Here is a 20,985-nt window from a genome sequence, read left to right on the forward strand (position 1 = left end):
TTCTTACTGGCTTAGAATTTTCTCTTAAGTCCATTTCTATCCCTACAGCTTTCTGTCTAGCCAGGTGTGGGTCTTCCAAGGTTCTCCAATCAGGGGTTGCGGCCTTAAGCTTTTCCTTCACTTTTGGAGACAATCCATCTATAAAGGTTTTTGTAACTAACCTCATCATTCCTGAAGCGGTTAGATCCATGCCTTCATCTCTGAAATTATTTTCTACACTTAGATAATATTCGTCTACTGATTGTCCAGATTTCTGAGCCACCACTCCCGTTGTTCCTCTCTGCCTCTGTTTTTCCCTCATAAAAACCATTAAGTGATCTACAAATTGCGTACCTGATTCTATCGTTTGTAAGGCACCATCTCCTGCCTGGGGCCTATGTACCTGTAGATTTGCTAATAGCTCCTGGAAGAGTCCAGGAGTCATTTTCATTCTACATAATTCTTCTCCATCTGCCCAAACTCCAGCGTGAGTCTGCATAATTTGCTGTATATATTGTGCAAATCTAACTGGACACTGGGTGGGATCTGGTGCGTTATGCAAGAGAGACATGCCTTCAGCGGGGGACCAAGGGAAATATTGTCGAGTTTGGTGATATCTAGTTCCCATTACTCCGTCAGCACCAGGTTCCCTAAAGGGTCTTGGTACTACCCTAACAGGGGCAAGTACAGCGCCATGTCTAGGTGTACCACAGGCTAGGCAATCATTTCTCCAGTCTGGATTTTGTTGTCCACAGTGCGGACATACCCATCCTCCTGGTCCGGCTAAACTTTGAGGTGGTGTTTGGAGAAAAGATGGGGCATGTGGGTTAAGGTATGGGGGTGGGGTGTTCTTATATTCCACATTTTGTTTTTCTCCATAGCCTGCGGGTCTAATACACCACTTTTTATTCTGTTGATTATATGTCCATCCCTCTTTTTCTGCTACCCTAGAGACATCAATCAACGCTTGGATCTGATCTATCCATTTCTTGTCTCTGATTATGCCTTTTTTTTTTTTCCTGAATTCCTTCCCATTTTTTTCTACTAAAGGCTTCTGCCTTAGTAACTCCAAACTTACTAAAAATCTTTCTCAGCCCCTTAGTGGCATCTTCACCACTTCTCTCCTTTATGATAGTATAGATATCTAATTCTTCTGGTTCCGACTTTGTTTGCTTATTCCCCATTTTCTTATCCTGAGCTTTTTTCTTTTCTTGCCCTAGGTGGCGTTTGGGTATGAGAATACCTCGTTACCTTCTTCCTAAGGAGCTAGGATGTTTAACAGCTTCTGCGTACCGTGTTGATGTAAGAAAATCCTGATTCCTACACCTATAGCAAACAACACAAATGCAACCAGACAGAGGATCAAAATACAACGTATCTTGTCCCAGGCTAATTTATCTGTCCTGGGCTCATACTATCATACACTTATCCGTCACCAGGTTTTCGTCAAAGACAGGATCAGAGATTGAACATAGGCGCGGAGGTCTCCCCGAAAGGACGCAACCACGTTGCCCAGTGGGACAGTCACTTCTTCTGTTTCAACACCCTGGGCGGCTTATAGGGCTATTCCCAACTTCCACACACCTTCTATTCACATTCACTCTCATTCAATGCCGTACTCCGTGAGGTGGTCAATTCCTAAGTAGTTCAAGAACCCGAGCTATAGGTATCCTCCTCTACTAGAACTACCCGCTAAAGGACACGACACAGAAAATCTTACGGACAGTGCAGGGCAGATATAAGAGATCTAACAGTGTCTCTTACCTGGCCAGGTTTTTATTCATCTGCCGTCCATTATCCCAGATTCTCTTTTCGTTCGTATTCTGCCGGTGTTCTTGAAGGAGTACACAGACCTCGGGTCCCTGTTCAGGCGCCAGGAAATGTCGGGACCACACTCAGTCGGAGCAGCCTTTGGAAGTGGGGAATCACCAGAAATAATACACAAGACACGTCTCGTATAGTATATCACTGGGAAGCCTCTGAAGCACGCCTGCCTTCAAGGTGCTATCCCCTCTTTATATATAGTTGTACAGGTAGTTTCAGTGGTTATACAAGTTTTGCTTGTTTAAACAAAGAGAGAAAAGAGAAGACCAAAAAAAACAGTTTCGGCTATGTGATAGTTTCACAACAAACAAAACAGTACAGTTTCACCTAAGTGGCAGTTTCACAAACAAAAAATAGGATTTCACACTATAGCTAAAATGTCCCTGAATGGACAGGTCAATATTGATCACAAATTCTTTTTGGTTCATTGAGGTAACCATTTTTGTTCCGCTCTTCACACCCCTCAAAAGAAATCCAGCCAATTTTGCGCTCCCAAATACAAAATCTGAAGCGATGGGAGCCCGCCTAACTTATGGGTACGTATCTCTGGCTGGGCATAACATACTGGTGACTGCAATGTACTGGTCACTTCAACATACTGGTCACTACAATGGCAGTTTGCAATATTCACTTAGCAACATTCATTGCTGCTTGTTTCTGGAAAACACACATGGAGTCAAAATCATCACTACATCTGTAGATAAATTTCCAAAGGGGTATAATTTCCAAAATGGGGTCACTTGAGGGGGGATTCTGCTCTTCTAGCAATTAGAGACTCTGTATATGAAGTCCACAAACTATTGTAGGAAAATCTGTGCTTCAGGAGGCAAATAGTGCTCTGTCCCTCCCGAGTCTCTCTGTATGACTAAACAGTACTGTACAGCCACATACAGTATAGGGTATTGCCACATTCAGTAGAAATTGTGGGACAAATTATTATGTCATTTGTCCCGACTCCCCAGTTCTTGTGTGACAATGTAAAATCCGGGGCTAAAACTAAATTTTGGTGGTAAAAATGTAGTTATTTTTTCTTCACTGCCCAATGGTATAAAATTCTGTGACACACCCATGGTGTCAATATGATCATTGCACCACTAGATGAATTCGTTGAGAGGTGTAGTTTGTAAAATGGGGTCATTTATATGGGGGTTCTGCTGTCTGGCTCTCCCAGTCGGTCATGGCACCTGCAAACCATAACAGTAAAATATGTACTACAGTATGGCGCTCCTTCCCTTCTGAGGTTTGCACTGTGCCTGAAAAGTATTTCCCGATTACATGTAGGGTATTGGTGCAATTCTGTGAGGCACATGTGGTGTCAATATGATGACTGCACCCCTAGATGAATTAATTAGGGAGTGTCATTTGTAAAATGAGTTCACATATGTGGGGTTCTGTTGTTCTGGCACCTCAGGGGCTCTGCCAATGTGACTTGGCACCCTCAAACAATTCCAGCAAAATCTGAACTCCAATATGGTGCTTATTCCATTCTGAGCTTTACACTGTGCTTCAAAAGTAGTATTCTTTCACATATGGGGGTATCGGCATACTCAGGAGAAATTGCACAACAAATTGTATGGTGCAATATCTCCTGTTACCCTTGAGAAAATAAATAAATGGGGCTAAAATAACATTTTTGTAGGGAAAATGTGATTTTTTTTATTTTCACAGCTCAACGTTGAAAACTTCTGTGAAGCACCTGAGGGTTAAACCCTCAGCTCACCACACATCTAAATACATTCCTTGACGGGTACAGTTTCCAAAATGGAGTCACTTGTGGGGGACTTTCCAATGTTTAGGAACATCAGGGGCTCTCCAAATGGGACATGGCATCCGCTAATAATTCTAGGACATTTTACATTCAAGAAGTCATATGAAGTTCCTTCCCTTCCGACCCCTGCTGTACGCCGAAACAGTAGTTTTCTCTATCATTTGGGGTATCAGCATACTCAGAAGAAATTGCACAACAAATTGTATGGTGCAATTTCTCTTGTTACCCTTACGAAAATGCAAAATTTGGGGCTAAAATAATAAAGTTTTGTGGGGAAAATGTGACTTTTTTATTTTCACAGCTCAAAGTTATAAACTTCAATGAAGCACCTGGGGGTTCAAGGTGCTCACCACACATCTAAATACGATCCTTTGAGAGTCTACTTTCCAAAATTGGGTCACTTGTTGGGGGTTTCCACTGTCTAGGCACAACAGGGGCTCTCCAAACTGGACATGGAGTCCACTAATGATTCCAGGAAATTTTACATTTAAAAAGTCATATGACTCTGCTTCCCTTTTCGAACCCTGCCATGCGCCCAAACAGTAGTTTTCTCCCTCATATGAGGTATCAGCGTACTCAGGAGAAATTGCACAACAAATTTGGGGGTCCTGTTACCCTTGCGAAAATAATAAAAATTGGGTCTAAAGTAAAACTTTTTTAAAAAAAAGCTAAATGATCATTTTTTTTCTTCCACATTCCAAAAGTTCCTGTGAAGCACCTGAAGGGTTAATAAACTTCTTCAATGTTGTTTTGAGCACCTCGAGGGGTGCAGTTTTTATAATGCTGTCACTTTTGGGTATTTTCTGTCATACAAACCCCTCAAAGCCACTTTGAAATGTAATGTCATCCCTAGAAAAAAATGGTTTTGCAAATTTTGTTGGTCAAAATGAGAAATCGCTGCTCAATGTTTAACCATTCTAACTTCCTAACAAAAAAAATATGTTTAAAAAATTGTGCTGATATAAAGTAGACATGTGGGAAATTTTATTTATTACCTATTTTGTGTGACATACCTCTTTCATTTAAGGACATACAAATTAAAAGTTTGAAAGTGCAAAATGTTAAAAATTTTTGCCAAATTTCTGTTATTTTTCACAAATAAATGCAAGTTATATCGAACAAATTATGCCACTGTCATGAAGTACAATATGTCATGAAAAACAGTTTCAGAATCAGTGGGATCCATTGAAGCGTTCCAGAGTAGGGTTGAGCGAAACGGGTCGTGCATTTTCATAAGTCGCCGACTTTTGGCAAAGTCGGCGTCTCATGAAACCCGACCCGATCCCTGTGCGTGGTCGGCCATGCGGTACGCGATCTTGGCGCTAAAGTCGCGTTTCGTATGACGCGTTTAGCGCCATTTTTTCAGCCAATGAATGAGCGTGGGCAGAGTGATGACATAGGTCTTAGGGGAGTGAACGCCTATCGTCATGTTATCACTTGTGCGCAGTAGGGATTTGGAATGTGCAATACGAAATTTTCTGTGCTGGGACGGAGGGGAGAGAGAGAGAGAGATAAAAAAAAAAATAAAATTCCTTCATTGGGTTTCATGTTTCGGCCGAAACCCGACTTTTCACGGTGGTCGGCCGATTTCACTCGACTCGACTTTTAAGACAGTCGGGTTTCACAAAACCCGACTCGACCCTAAAAAACTAAAGGTCGCTCAACCCTATTCCAGAGTTATTACCACACAAAATGACACAGGTCAAAATTGAAAAATTGCAAAGTATAATGCATGTGAATTCTTAGTTAACTACTTTTACTTTAAAATCCTTTTCTTGTGAAGTATGAAATCGTTCTCCTAGGTTGCATTGCAGGTACCTTCTCTTTCCAGTTCCTAGATGTAATAATTGGTAGTATGTAGCACTCACAAACTCTGCGGTTAGCCAGTAATACATGATCTGTCTGCCTTTGACCATATAAAGAAATGTGTTTTAACACAAGAAGCTAATAATGCATTGGGGAATCCCTTGTGGAAGTGAATTCTGGATAAGTGTGTAAGCGTTATTTCTCAGTACAGCAGTAAAACCAGGGCACAGACTGGCAGAGCGTGGGCTGCCTACGTAATAACACCCACACCCAGCAGAACTGGAAGAAGAATGATTAGGTTATGAAGGGGATACTGAAGATCTCTGCAGTGGGGGATGTTGGCTATGCTGGGGGAGGATGGATATTCTCTTGGCTGATTGGACTGGAATGTTTTTAGCTTTCAGGCGAAGGGGAAAATAAGAGACAGGAAACACATCTACATTTTACAAAGTTGGGTGGATGGTGAATAATGTATCCGTCCCATTAACTTACCGTAATGTCTCTAATACTTAGCCAGTACTACAAAGTTACGAAAAACAATGCAACATGTCTTCTATTTATACACGTATATCAGCTGTGTTCCAATTACTTTTTTTTCTGTTTTTCTGGTAAAACTGGTGTTTATTTATAATGAATTGCTGCTATTTTTTATTATTATTTAGAATCTAATGTATTTTATGTAACTACACTAAAGCTTCAATCCGACACTTGTATAAAGAATATATCAGCACTCTGTAAGCGCTGAGATGTATGTAAACATTGAATGGATGAAATTTGGACACAAACAAGACACAAAGACAAAACCAGTTATTATAACAGAAAACTTCAACCAAACGCACTAACCAAGAATAGGGAGGAGGATAGGGACAGGGAGGAGTAAACTAAATGGAAACAGGGACCAGGAGATAAACACACGTGTACTACAGCAAACAGCAGAACATTTCTACAACAAATCTACTCCAACCACTTAGCTTTAGCACACAGCACAGTAAGATGAATCTTTCACTGGCAGGGACAAGAAGGTCTGCCCAGTTTATATAGGAAGAGGTAATGACCAGATCAGAAGCAGATGAAATATAGCTGCATATTTCTGACTAGTATAGAAACGGTTGCTAACCCCTTCAGCACCAGAAGAAACTAAATCAATTTAATATGTGATACAAATCACACCATCTCCAAAGAAGACCTGCAATTCAGTACCTGACATGACCGACTAGCTCCAGGTCGTCCAGGGGCACGTGACACCCTTGTGACAGACATGTATCAGAATAGAATGAAGAATAGAAATAAAAGATGTTTGTAAATAAACAAAGAAATATATTTTTGGTAACCAGCAAATGTAAAGCAGATGTCACAATTCTTCCCTTAAGTGTGTCATGGGCTGAGTGACAGCTCAGTCATCCAAATGGGTACAGGCGCGTGCTGAGCAGTTACTGTGTTGATTGACATCTCAGTCATCCAATCCAGTGCAGGAGTGAGCTGAGCTGTTGGTACTTTGATTTTCAGCTCAGCCATCCAATTTGAGACTGTGAGGTGCTGAGCTTCTTGCAGGTGCTCCCTGTTTCTAAATTATTACCTTGCTACTTAGCTACGCTCTCAGACCCAGATCTTTGCCAATCATAATATTTGTTCGGTGGTGCTGTTTGCCTGGTAATTCTGTGCTATGTTTATTGATCTATTGCTGTTTGACTTTGGACCTCGTTCTGACCATCTGTTTGCTCAACCCCCTTTGCTCTCATCTGCTATTTTCCTGGTATTCTGACCTCAGACCATGACCTGACTTTGTCTATTCCCTTTTGTTTACTATGTGCTCTCTTGATATCTGACCCCGGAACGTTTGACTACCCTGCCCATGCATTGTTAGTAAGCGGTGACTAGCGTTATAGCAGATAGCTGTGACCTTATATTATCAGGCTGGGAAGGTCTCTGGATATTGGGACCCTTCCAGCCTAAAAATAACAGCCCACCGCTGCCCCTGAAGTGGTGCATCACATTTGATGCTTTGCTTCAGCTTTTCAGCTTTTCCTGATTGCCTTAGTGCAAAACGAAAAAATAAAACACACCAAAAACATTTTATTTGAATAAACACTCCCCGACACTTTCGCTGATTCACCAATTTATAAAAAAAAAAAACGAAAACAAACATGCAGGTCCAACATAATGTTTGACCTAGTAACTCATTGGGATTCAATTTCAATCTATTTCTATTTATCTGAAACCTGTGAATTCCTAACAGCAGCATACTACACCCACATTTCTCCCTTTTGGACATATCAATGTTGGTCTATCCAACCAGCGGAATGGCAGCAGGTGGGGTATTGCTACCTAAGACTATTCAATTGCTGTGGTCTCACAGCATCACAAGGTGAGCGCAAAAAGCACAATAAGGCTGCCGTCACACTAGCAGTATTTGGTCAGTATTTTACATCAATATTTGTGAGCCAAAGCCAGGAGTGGAACAATTAGAGGAAAAGTATAATAGAAACATATGCACCACTTCTGCATTTATCACCCACTCCTGGATTTGGCTTACAAATACTGATGTAAAATACTGACCAAATACTGCTAGTGTGACGGCAGCCTAAAACTGTTTGCAATTTGGTTAATAGCTGTGAGCGCTTTTTGTTAATCCCTAGTCCCTTTAATGCCTGACATTTTACATTGAGGCATATATTCCACCCTTAGCATGAACTGCAAAGAAATAAAGTCAAAGTACTTCCTTGTGTAGAATTATTTTTGTAATTTTGTCCACAGTATTTAAATCACCCGTAGAAAAGGTGTTCACATTCTTTAAAGCGGCAGCCACTGGAATAACTACTATAAGGCCATGTGCACACGTTCAGTATTTTTCGCGTTTTTTTCGCTATAAAAACGTGAAAAAAACGCTAACATATGCCTCCTATTATTTACAGTGTATTCCGCATTTTTTGTGCAAATGTTGCATTTTTTTCTGCGAAAAATCGCATTGCGGAAAAAAAAGCAACATGTTCATTAAAAATGCGGAATTGCGGGGATTCCGCACACCTAGGAGTGCATTGATCTGCTTACTTCCCGCACGGGGCTGTGCACACCATGCGGGAAGTAAGCAGATTATATGTGGTTGGTACCCAGGGTGGAGGAGAGGAGACTCTCCTCCACGGACTGGGCACCATATAATTGGTCAAAAAAAAGAATTAAAATAAAAAATAGTCATATACTCACCTTCGATGGCCCCCGGAGTGTTCCCGCCTCTCACCGCTGCATGCTGCCGCTTCGGTTCCTAAACATGGTGTGGTTCAGGACCTGCGATGACGTCGCTGTCTTGTGATTGGTCGCGAGACCGGTCATGTGACCGCTCACGTGACCGCGACGTCATCGAAGGTCCTGAACCACACCATCTATAGGAATGGACGCCGCTGAGGATATCGGCTGTCTGCAGAGGGTGAGTATAACCATTTTTTTTATTTTTTTTATTATTTTTAAACATTCTATCTTTTACTATAGATGCTGCATAAGCAGCATCTAAAGTAAAAAGTTGGTCACACTTGTCAAACACTATGTTTGACAAGTGTGACCAACCTGTCAGTCAGTTTTCCAAGCGATGCTACAGATCGCTTGAAAAACTTTAGCATTCTGCAAGCTAATTACGCTTGCAAAATGCTAAAAAAACCGCGTAAAAAACGGGAAAAAAATGCAAAAAAAAAATGCGGATTTCTTGCAGAAAATTTCCGGTTTTCTTCAGGAAATTTCTGCAAGAAATCCTGACGTGTGCACATACCCTTAGGGCCTTCAGGAAGGGTGGAGATAGTCTGGAAGACATGGACAAACCCACAGACTGATCCCAGGATATTGCGCATATTCCAATGAACAAACTATCTGGATCCTTTGATTCCTTCATTGTCACAGAGATAACGTTTTTTGGGGTGTCCTACCCCTACATGTACAGTACATGTTCCCTGACAATGGTCAGGGAATGCCGAAACGCGTGTGACAATAAGGGGAACAAAGGAACATGGTTTGTACAGACAGTTTTCTTTTTGGAATATGTTCTGCACCCCAGGATTATTATGGGTATTTATTCATGTCTTCCAGATTTATCTATGACAAACTATGATCTAGGGCTAGACAAGGTCAGGGCATTTGTCCGGTATCTTTCACCGTGATGGGAAGGTTTTCCATAATCATAATTTAAACAACTGAACATTATCAGAACAGTTAAATTCTAGTTAAAAATCAATAATACACATGAAAATAATAGATCTCATATCTAAAATATTTTTTAAAGAAATTTGCTGATTTCTCTGCCTAGACTGATCTTTCACTGTCAATTTATGAGTAAAATCTATAACATCTGTATTTAGTGAAGAAAGCTTTTCCCATTACTGAGACAGGAGATGACATTTAGTGTTTTTAAAACTTTATTTTAAGAGGTAAAAGTTCTCCTGAAATGACAGTTACAACAATCCATAGAATGTAATGAGCACCAACTGCCATCTCCTATCAAAGTAAAGTGGAAAATCCAAATTCACTGAATGTAGATTAAATCAATGTTTTTGGGATTAAATGTATAGTCCAGAAGGAGAAAGAAGCAGATATATTACAACGTTTCTTATATTCATGTGAACTATTGATTTAAAAAAAAAAAAAATGAAAACGACGGTTATTCTGTAACCTAAAAGCAGAACAAATGCCATGTATATAATAACATATGATTCCCATTATATATAACAAGGCCATAAATAAAGTCACAGCGTACCATTTTTACTGATCTTCCACAAGTTTATTATAAATCATTTTGCAATTACTAATGGACAGGGCCAGGATGGATAGGCAGAGGCAGGCAGCCGCCTAGTGCACTGCTTCAAAACTTCCTGATGGGCGATTAGAAATATATATTTTATACTGTATTCATCTTGATCATTGTGGATGCACAAAAATCCGCCAATGAAAGTCTATGGGGGCGAGAAAAATACGGATTACACACGGATAGTGTTGAGCGATACTTTCCGATATCCAGAAGTATCGGTATCGGATTGGATCGGCCGATATCCCAAAAATATCGGATATCGCCGATACCGATACCAGATACCAATGCAAGTCAATGGGACACAAATATCGGAATGTAAATAAGCCCTTTCTGTCCTTCTACATCCTCTTCCGGAGGGGGGAAGAGTGTGGGCGGTGCGTGGGCGGACACTGTGAGTGTCTGTGTGTGGGGGCGGGGTCTGTGCGGGCCTGCCAGGGATGTGTACCTGCCTGCCAGGGCTCTGTGCGGGCCTACCGGGGCTCTCTGGGGTCTGTGCAGCATGGGGGGTGTCTCTGTGCGGCGTGCGGGGTCTCTGTGCGGTGTGCGGGGTCTCTGTGCGGCATGCGGGGTCTCTGTGTGGCGTGCAGGGTGTCTCTGTGCGGCGTGCGGGGTCTCTGTGCGGCGTGCGGGGTCTGTGCGAGGTGTCTCTGTGCGGCGTGCGGGGTCTCTGTGCGGCGTACAGGGTCTCTGTGCGGCGTACGGGGTGTCTCAGTGCGGGCATCGTCCGATGGGACTACAAGTCCCATCGGACGATGCCTGCTACACTGACAGTGATTGACACATTAGCCAATGATGGGACAGTAGTAGTCCCATCATCCGGCTAATGTGTTGAATGGAAAAAAAAAATACTCCATACATATGCAGCGCCCCAGAGTCCTGGTCGTTGCAGTACTGACGCTCCGCCACTAAGGGGAGTGATGGTACATCTGATGGCACTATAGGAGTTCACCTGACCAGGTATCACAGTCACACATTACACTTCACACTCTGGCCTCCAGGGGGAGCAAAGGGTTCTATGTATTAGGCCACTCCTCACAAGCTGGTAAAACTGGGGGTTGGATAGGAAGTTAGACAGAAGCTGACTGGGTTTGATCCAGGTGGCAGAGGGTGTCGCAGGGGAAGATTCAGGGGGGTCCCTGTCAGGGGTGGGATCCTGACAGAGGCCTAGCGAAAAGGACAGATCGTTACGGAACCGCGCCTGCACCTGATTGCGGCGGTATCTTAAGGAAGGATAAGAAGCGAGGTTTAGTGTGGAGAAGTGAGAAACGAGATCGCAGCACAAAGGAGAATAGAACCAGTAGGAGTCGTGCCTTAAGATCGTGGCAACATCCTACTGAGGCGCGTAGCCGGTGGCCGGAACGCCGAGGAAGTATTGGGCTCCAAGCATTACTTCAAACAGCGGCAGGGCAGTTAACTTTAGGTTGGCTGTCTCACCTAAATCACCTAAGCAGACATAGGAGGCAATTGTGAGAGATGGGCGACTCTAGGGTCCCGGAAGAACTCCAGGCCTACCCGTCATACGGGTGCGTCCTAGCCAAATCATCTGGGGGACAGAGAAGAACATCAGAACATAAACGAGAGTTGTGAGAAAGAACATCAGAAACAGACACAACAGTTGTGAGGACTATCCCGTGGTGCTCAGCAGGGAAGTACTACAACACACAGGTGCTAGAAGGTAGGCACTGATTTCCACCTGCAAAGGGAACTCTGGAGGTGCCTTCGGACCGGCCGGTCTCAGCCAGCCCTGTTAGCAGTGCTCTGGATTGCGGACCCTGAAGCCTTCAGTAAAGAGGTAAAGAGACTGCAACCCTGTGTCCTCGTTATTCATCGCGACTTGCACCACGCACCACCATCACACCTTTCATTGGATGCCCCTTAGCAGGGTCACGGACCGGGTCTAGCCACTGTGACAACCCCAGGACCGAGACAGAGAGGCCCGGTATCGAGTACCCCGAGGCCCTGCGTCTGGGGGCGCTCCACATAATCCATACATACTCCATACAGTACATACATACTACATACATACAGTACATTCATACATTACATACATGACATACATATAGACATACAGTACATTAAACATAGAGTACATACTCACCATTACTTGTCATTTTGATTCCCGAAGCCAGTGTCATCTGCAAAAAAGATGAAAAAAAGAAACAACCAATATACTCCCTGTCCGCAGAAATCCACGAGTGTCCCACGACGATCTCCCATGGAGAACGGCAGCAACAGCTGTTGCGACCGCTCACCAGGGGCCCCAGAAACACAATGACGGAAGAAAGGTATTCCTCCGCCGCTGTAAAAAAAATAGTCCCTAGCCTCACTTATGGCATTGCTGTCATGTCGGACGCTGTTCATACTAGGGCGTTCGACAGACAGCGGTAATTCCGCTTTTGTCCACTATGTGCTCAGTGGCGTCGGCTAGATTTTGTCTAGCTGGTCCGGGGTTAATTTAGCTGGTGCTCGGATTGGAAGCTGGGCCAAACCCACTGCCTTTAAATAGTTATTCTGAACATTGGGCGTCGCCGATTATAGCTTCTGTCTAGTGCTTGGTTATCTCGGTCTGGAGTGGTGAGCTAGGAGTTGGAGTATCCTATCTGGTGGTGTATTTCCCTTTGTCTTATTTACTCCTTCCTATATTTGTATTTGTTTTGCCCTGTGCATTTATAGTGTATTCCTGAGTGACTGCGGCTTGGTTCATATTTTCAGTTTTCCTTGTCTGTGCCAACTGTGGGTATTGATGTAGGATCTCTTCACTGGGTGGTGGGTGGTGGTTTCAGCCTAGGGTTGAAACAGGAGATAGGGTGAGGGTGGAGGCCTAGACATGCATACCACCAGTGTAAACTCTAGGAGATGGTCAGTCAGGATTTCCCTAGTCTGAGGGAAATTGCAGGGGCCCGGGTTATTAGCTCTTGCCCACCTAGGCTTCCCGTGACATTTGCTGGGTGAGAAATTTTCCCAGGCAGCAATTGCCATAAAGTGAGCCTTTGTCCTAAGGTAACCTCTCAGTGATACACTGCAGGAGCCATTGTCTCCTGTCAGTGTGTCACTGAGGGTCCTATAGAGCAGTGACATTACCCGATGTCACTGTTCTATAGGGGAGATCGTCGTGGGACACTCGTTATTAATTGGACTATGGCGGACAGGTAGTATACGGTTTATTATTTAACGTTTTTTTACAGATGCACCATTTCCGGGGCGGCTGCGGACTGGTATTTGTAGCCGGGGGGGGGGGGGGCAATATCCATGGCCCCTCTTTAGGCTATGAATATCAGCCCGCATATATAGCCTTTCTGGCTATAAAATATAGGGGGACCCACGTCATTTTTTTGGGGGGTCCCCCTATTTTAATAGCCAGTAAAGGCTACACAGACAGCTGCGGGCTGATATTCATAGCAGGCTACAAATATTGGCCCCTGGCTGTCGGCTTTCCCCCTCTGGCGCAGAAAATTGCGCGGGAGCCCACGCCGTTTTTTTCAGCTTTTTTTAAAAAATTCAACGCTCATTAAGGCTTCTTTCACTCTTGCGTCGGTACGGGTCCGTCGCAATGCGTTGGGCCGACATACTGACGCACGTTGTGAAATTTGTGCATTTTTTCAACGCATCCGCTGCCCATTCTGAAGTCCGGGGAGGAGGGGGCGGAGTTTCTGCCGCGCATGCGCGGTAGAAAATGGCGGATGCGACGGACAAAAAAGTTCACTTGAACGTTTTTTCGTGCCGACGGTCTGCCAAAACACGATGGATCCGTTGCACGATGGACGCGACATGTGGCCATCCATCGCAATCCGTCGCTAATACAAGTCTTTGGGTAAAAAACGCATCCTGCGAGCACATTTTTTTCCACTGGATCCGTTTTTTCCGCCGGATCCGTTTTTTTCTCATAGAGTTGTATTAGTGCCGGATTACGCCTGATGGCCACACGTTTCATCCTTTTTTTGCTGGATCCGTTGCTGTGCTTTTTTTCGCCGGACAGAAAAACCGTTCCTTTGTATGTGTTTTCCGTCCGGCGGAAATAGCTTTTTTGACGGATCCTGCAAAAAACGGATGAAACGTGTGGCCATCAGGCGCAATCCGGCGCTAATACAACTCTATGAGAAAAAAACGGATCTGGCAGAAAAAAACGGATCCGGTGGAAAAAAACAGATACGGCGGGAAAAAAAACGATACGGTGGAAAAAAACAGATCCGGCTGGAAAAAAACGATCCGGTGGAAAAAAACGGATCTGGCGGGAAAAAAAACGATCCGGTGGAAAAAAATGGATCCTGCAAATGTGCTCGCAGGATGCGTTTTTTACCCAGACTTGTATTAGTGACGGATCGCGACGGATGGCCACACATCGCGTCCGTCGTGCAACGGATCCGTCGTGTTTTTGGCGGACCGTCGGCACGAAAAAACGTTCAAGTGAACGTTTTTTTGGCCGTCGCGCCCGCCATTTTCTACTGCGCATACGAGGCAGAAACTCCGCTCCCTCCTCCCAGGACTTCATAATGGGCAGCGGATGCGCTGAAAAACTGCATCCAATGCCTACGTCATGCAGAAATTTATGCATAGTGACGGAGCCGTACCGACGCAAGAGTGAAAGAGGCCTTAATGAGCGTTGAATTAAAAAAAAAAAAAAAAAAAAAAGCGGGGAAAGCTGACGGCCAGGGGCCAATATTTGTAGCCTGCTATGAATATCAGCCCGCAGTTGTCTGCGTAGCTTTTACTGTTATTAAAATAGGGGGACCCCCCAAAAAATGATGTGGGGTCCCCCTATATTTTATAGCCAGAAAGGCTACGCAGACAGCTGTGGGCTGATATTCATAGCCTGGAGAGGGGCCATGGATATTGGCCCCCCCAGCTACAAATACCAGTCCGCAGCCACCCCGGAAATGGCACATCTGTAAGATGCGCCAATTCCGGCACTTAGCCCCTCTCTTCCCACTCCCGTGTAGCGGTGGGATATGGGGTAATAAGGGGTTAATGTCACCTTGCTATTGTAAGGTGACATTAAGCCGGGTTAATAAAAAGTAAGTAATAATTAAAGTCAATAAGACGCCTATCCATTATTAGTCCAATAGTAAGAAAGGGTTAATAAAACATGCACACATTAGGAAAAAAGTATTTTAATTTTCTTTATTTAACCATACCTACCATACTTACTGTACCATACTTCGCCTGCAAAAAACGTAAAATAATAAACCGTATACTACCTGTCCGCCGTAGTCCAATTAATAATGAGTGTCCCACGACGATCTCCCCTATAGAACAGTGACATCGGGTGATGTCACTGCTCTATAGGACCTTCAGTGACACACTGACAGGAGACAATGGCTCCTGCAGTGTATCACTGAGGTTACCTGAGTTCAAAGTCTTAGGCTACTTTCACACATGCGTTTACCTGATCTGCGGCAGGCTGCGGACTTCCTCAGTGAAGCCCCGCCCTCGGCCGCTAGCTCCGCCTACTTCTGCATGCGGCCCTTATGCGACCTCCGTACCTATCTTTAACATTAGGTACGCAGGTCGGGCGGCTGTATGCGGATGCTGCCGCATGCATCGTTTTGACGCACTGCGCTGTTCAGACGCTCCGCCGGTCCCCCGCCTTCCAGCGTTGCCGTAATATACAGGTTTCCTTGCCAGCGTTTGGAATGAAGCAGCCGCAAATAACAACGCTGGAAGGCGGGGGAGCTGAGGGAGCGTCTGAGCTGGGGGAGCGTCTGAACAGCGCAGTGCGCATGCCCAGGAACCCCAGCCCCGCACTGTGCATAATGAATAACACAGTGCGGGGCGGGGATTCAGCAACAGGGTGGTTGCACTGCCCGCACAGGCGAAGTCAGGCACCCGGCATCTGACCTATGATGGACAATGAAGACTGCGCCTGCCCCAGGCAGGCACGCACAGCGCAGGCGCCGGATTTAAGAAGAAACAGCGCGAAGGGGGCGGCGACCACATCCCCAGAAGAGAAGAGTGACGGCAGTTGGGAGATTCACAGAGGAGGCTTCGGACCGCCTCCAGGTCTGCAGACAGGTAGTTAGGGCAAATTTTAAAACGCTTTATTGAGGGAATAACGGAATCAAAAACTAAAAGAGACACCTTGTTAGACTGCAGCATTACTGCTGCACAAGGTGGCTCTTTTAGTTTATAACGGCTGGAGGGGGTGACAGTGGCCCTTTAAGGGGTTAATTACGGACAGCACACGGATGCCATCCGTGTGCTGTATGTGTGTTTCACAGACCCATAGACTTGAATTGGCACTTTTCATCCATGATATTGTAAACTACAGACACATCTCAGTGAGTTTTGCACAGACACGAGGATTGTGAAGAAACACAGACATCAGAATAGTACTATAGATTATAATGAGTGCATGCTGTATCCGTGAAACTAATAGATATGACACATACGTGCACAACGAACATCTGGAGAAGGCCTTCCTCATGTACAGCATATATATATAAAGATAAATGAATCCAAGTCTAATCTTATACATATATATATGTAGCCATGGTTACTGTAGCGGCGGCGTCCCTGCATGCTGAATTTCTTCCCCGGCAGGGGAGCCAGATTGCTCACTGCCGCAGCCCCGTCTCACACTTTCTCCATCCTCTGTGTTAGCTGCTGCCCGGGATGAGTGCCCGGCACGCAGATCCTCGGGCACTATGCTTAGGGTGCGCACGTGCATGCTCTCTCTTTTTTAAAGGGGCCGCACGCTGTGATAAAGTGTTCCCAGCCAGTAGCCGAGGGACACTTCAAATTAAGGCACCTCCTCCAGCATGGAGGCACCTGATCAACATGGTTAGTTAGCCCTTAGCACACTTGCTAGTGCAGCGCCCCAGAGTCCTGGTCGTTGCAGTACTGTGGCTCCGCCACTAAGGGGAGCTATGGTACGTCTGATGGCACTGAAGGAGTTCATCTGACCAGGTATCACAGACACCAATACATTTCACAGTCGGGCCTCCAGGGGGAGCTAAGGGTTCTATTCATTAGGCCACTCCTCACATACTGGTAAAACTGGGGGTCAGGCAGGAAGTTAGGGAGAAAGCTGACTGGGTTGGAACCAGGCAACACCTTGTGGCAGAGGGTGTTGTGGGGGAAGATTCGGTAGGGCCCCTGTTGGGGGTGGGATCCTGACAGAGGTCTGGCAACTTGAGAGAACGTCACAGGACCGTGCCTGCTCAGCATAGCGGCGGTGCCCAAGGAAGGATTAGAAGCGAGATAGATTGTGCTGAGTGAGAAACGAGATCAAAGCAACAAGGAGAATACCAGTAGGAGTCGTGCTGTGAGACCGAGGCAACATCCTACTGAGGCGCACAACCGGCGGCCGGAACGCCGAGGAAGTATTCATACATCTAGCTTCAAGCAATACTTCGAACCAACGGCAGGACAGTCAGTCATAGGCGGGCTGTCTCACCTAAATCACCTACGAAGTCATAGGGGGCAACTTGTGGAGAGGGGCGACTCTAGGGTCCCGGAAGAGCTCCGAGCCTACCCGTCATATGGGTGCCGTCCTAACCGTAACATCAGGGAGGGACGGAAGATTAGCAGAACATCATCTAATCGAGTTGTGAGGGAACTTAAGAAACAGACACAACAGTTGTGGGGACTTTCTGTAAGCACAGCAGGGAAGGACCGCAACACATAGCGCTAGCAGGAAGGCACAGATTTCCACCTGCAAAGAGAACTCTGGAGGTGCCATTGGACCGGCCGGACTTGCGCAGCCTGGTTAACCGTATTCCGGATTGAGGACCCAGAGATCTTCAGTAAAGAGGTAAAGAGACTGCAACCTGGTGTCCTCGTTATTTACTGCACCGCACCACCACCACTATCCACATCCATTACTGTACGCCCCTCAGCAGGGTCACGGACTGGGTCTAGCCACCGTGACAACCCCAGAGCAGAGACTCAGAGGCCCGGTACCGGGTACCCCTCAGCCCTGCGGCAGTGGGGGCGCTACAACTTGGCGTCACGAGCAGGATCTACTTAAGCCTGAAGAATCAGGTCATGTGTGCCTTGAAACTGTGATTTATTATACTTGGACTGTGACTTATTGCAAAGACTGTGCCGCGCCACTTGCCGCCAAAATCCGCCATTACAGCGCTGAGGAGAGCGCAGGAGAAGAAGAAGGGCGTGGAGTGGGCGTAGACGAGCTGGAGAGCGCGAAAGACAATGGCCGCCCAGTCTAAATATTTCTGCACCTTGAGGACGTGTCCGTCAGCAGCAGAGATCCGCCTCCTGATTCTCAATGGTGGGCGGAAACAGAGAAAGCGAAACCGCCCACGAAGGAGAGAGCGGGAAAAGAACCAGGAAGCGATCCACGTGGAGGACGCCATGGCCAGCAGCTCTGAACCCGAAAGCGGGGTTGAAGCGGAAGTTTCCCCCAACTACCCGGATGAGCACAGCAGCAAGTTCTCCGCGGACAGCACCGAATTCCTGCAGTTCGAGATGGAGAGCTTGCTCGACCAGCTCCTTCGGCTGAACGTAAAGGCCCAGGCTCTGCACCAGGCGGCGCCGGATAGTAGTTTTCCAGCATCAGATCCTATACTGTTGCCGAGGATCTCGCCGACGCCGCCAGAGGGACCCGCCGCGGAGGGAGAGCCTGCATCGGCTGGTGAGTTCGCCAACCCCGTCCCGCCGGCTGAGGGCCTGCTAGTAGGCCCCGTTGCGGCACCCCCTCTCCCTGGGACCCATAGACTTCAGCGCCTGTTGCCATGGGAAGAGCCCACGGGTATGGAACACCGCCTAAAAGCCCCGCTTCGACCCACTTCTCTGCTGTGTGAAGTCCGTGCAGAGCGCACAGTGTGCCGCTGGGAGAACCCAGGGTCCAACCTTATGGGGTTCCCCGGGGTGAAGACCCAGGAGGGAGAGATGGTACAGGCCCTAAGCTGGGAGGAATACCGGGTTCAGCTCGAGCAGCAGTGGGGGAAGCAACGGAAAGAATACCAGGCCGGGCTAGAGGCCTACCACCAGAAAGATTTGGCAGTCAAGGATCGGGCCCGCAAGGACCCCACCACTCACCAGGCCCCGCGCAGGCAGGGCGTTATCACCACCTTCAAGCTCCGCGGAGGCTGGGGCTTCATTAAAGAACCGGGCCTGTATGCGGAAGTGTTTGTTAATCGGAGGGATGTTGAATCTCACTTGAGGGAGGGTCACCCGGACCAGGACCTCCACCCAGGGGATGAAGTTACCTACACCCGGCACTTTGGGGAGAAGGGATGGTTCGCGTTAAATGTCCACAAGAAGAAGCTGGTGGAACCCTCGACTAAGGTGCCGGAGAAGATCTCTCCCGTAGCCAAGGTGCCCCCTTGTGGTCGACCCACGATCACCACCGAGACCACCATGGTCACCCCAACAGGCACGATCGTGAAGACTACGACTTGCCGCGTTATAACCTCCACCGCTGTCGTGGCCACGCAGATGCCTCCTCAGGTGACCCGCGTGACTACTGCCCCGGAACTGAAGACTGTGGGTACGCAGACCCCCAGCTGGGATAGCAGACCCCCTTATGCAGTACCGGGCAGTTTGCAATACCCACAGGGGTTGCCTCCGCAGGTGCTGCCTCCTGATTGGTTCAAATAAATGTTTTAGTATTCTGAACATGTACATAGTTCTTTAAACTGTTTGTTTCCTGATTTTTGCTGCTAAAACCCATCTAGGGTTAACTCTTAAAGGGATCCCTTTGTTGACCCGGGATCTCTATTGCTTTTTGGTGATTCCTATTTTCTTCTTTGTTATCAAGAACTGCCGCAATCATGAACAGTGCATGATACAAACTGCTTGTAAATAGTTTGCACCTTATTAAAGGTGCTCCCTACTGGTTTTACTTAAAGAAGGACTCTTTGTGAAGGTACCGCACCGGAGCCTTTGCTGAGTATGGACTGGTAGCTTGAGAAGATGTGCTACCTCGTAAAGACTTGGTCCCCTCTTAAAGGGGATGTTCACTTGTTGCACTTAAAGAATGGTATTGCTTTACGACAGATAGATAGCAATAATGTTTTGATAAAAAGGAAAGTGATGATGATGCTTACATGTAAAAGTTATATGTATCCAATTAGTTGATTGTAAGGAATGTTTGATAATGTTGATAGAAGAATGAGGACAGAAAGTGAACCCGTACGGGGTTAGTCAGCAAGTCCTCTTAGGAGCCATGTAAGGATGGCTCAGTGATTTCAAACCGAAAGTAAATGTTATGTTCTATACTGTGTATAGAAGTTGAAAAGGCAGTAGGCCCGGGCTGAAAGGGGCGGTCCTGTAAAGAAAGGAGAGGCAGTAGGCCTGGAGCGGTTAGGACAGGCGGTCCTGCAGATTCAACGAAGGAGAATGAAAGAGAAAGAGTTAATTAATATTATAATGTTCAGAATAATTCTTTAGTGGGTCAGCTTGCACGCCCTTAAAGAAGAAGTCAGTTTCATAATGTTTTATAAGTAAGTCTTTAGTGGATAGGGAGTATACGTCCTTAAAGGCAATGTCAACTTGTTATTCAAAAGTTTGCACTAAGTAGAATACCCGGTTGGGTAACAGGAGTTATTTATAGCCTGTAATTTATAATGTTTAACCATGTTGTAACGTTCAAGTGTCCTCACCTCCCATAAAGGGAAGCTCTGTTCAAGCTTACTTATTGTTATTGCATTTTCAAAATTGTACGTCTTTTTGCTAACCTGTATTGTTGTTTTCTTCCCAGTCCAGGAGTACTGGATTTAGCCGGGGGGGAGTGCAGCGCCCCAGAGTCCTGGTCGTTGCAGTACTGTGGCTCCGCCACTAAGGGGAGCTATGGTACATCTGATGGCACTGAAGGAGTTCATCTGACCAGGTATCACAGACACCAATACATTTCACAGTCGGG

This window comes from Ranitomeya variabilis, chromosome 3 (assembly GCF_051348905.1).
Source record: "Ranitomeya variabilis isolate aRanVar5 chromosome 3, aRanVar5.hap1, whole genome shotgun sequence".
In the NCBI taxonomy this organism is placed as follows: domain Eukaryota; kingdom Metazoa; phylum Chordata; class Amphibia; order Anura; family Dendrobatidae; genus Ranitomeya; species Ranitomeya variabilis.